Source organism: Meleagris gallopavo, chromosome 2, assembly GCF_000146605.3.
Source record: "Meleagris gallopavo isolate NT-WF06-2002-E0010 breed Aviagen turkey brand Nicholas breeding stock chromosome 2, Turkey_5.1, whole genome shotgun sequence".
Classification (NCBI taxonomy): Eukaryota; Metazoa; Chordata; class Aves; order Galliformes; family Phasianidae; genus Meleagris; species Meleagris gallopavo.
In genome coordinates, this window is record NC_015012.2 from 7,876,168 (window position 1) to 7,876,818 (window position 651).

Here is a 651-nt window from a genome sequence, read left to right on the forward strand (position 1 = left end):
AGCGGAGGGCAGCGCTGAGCTCTGCTCTGTGTGACAGCGACAGCATGGAGCTGTGTCAGGGGAGGTTCTGTCCGACTCAGGATATTCTCTGATTCTTCTCTCAACTCAACCTAAGAAACGTCAGAAACTCTCAGCCACTGCTTTTATGGACATCAGACTAATTTTTCATTCCTGTGGCCAGCTACCAGCCCAGCAATTGCAACTAAACATCTGCCTGGGGCAGCAGTGCAGCCCTACTCTAGCAGGGCTGAAAGCCCACCAGGGGACAGCAATGGCTCTCCAAGAGGAGCCCGTGAATATCAGAACACCTGCACGGCAGCAAACATCCTGCCAGATCCCATCTCCAGCCATGAGCTGCATAGGACCTGGTTGCTTGGCCGCATGCTTCAACCCTCTCTGCACAGCAGAAATCTGCACCAGTACTGCTGCCCAGACACCTCAGAGCACAGAGGCAGGAACGGTATTTGCTGTTACACCTACTTATGTCTCTGAGCTGGGCAAAAAAACTAGCCCTCCTTGCTCATCTAGTCTTTAGCCAATGAGGCGAGTTCAATTACATCCTTAGCACATCTGGTTTTAGCAGTGCAGGCTGAATACTCCAGAAACCACAGAGCAAAGGTGTTTGGGTTAAGAATGTTCTTGCGATTAAAA

General features: G+C 51.0%; 1 long non-coding RNA gene across 1 annotated transcript in view; it reads right to left on the reverse strand.

Moving 5' to 3' along the window:
- LOC116216279 overlaps positions 1–651 on the reverse strand; it is a 13,194-nt gene that overhangs the window by 8,340 nt on the left and 4,203 nt on the right. The window lies entirely within an intron of this gene.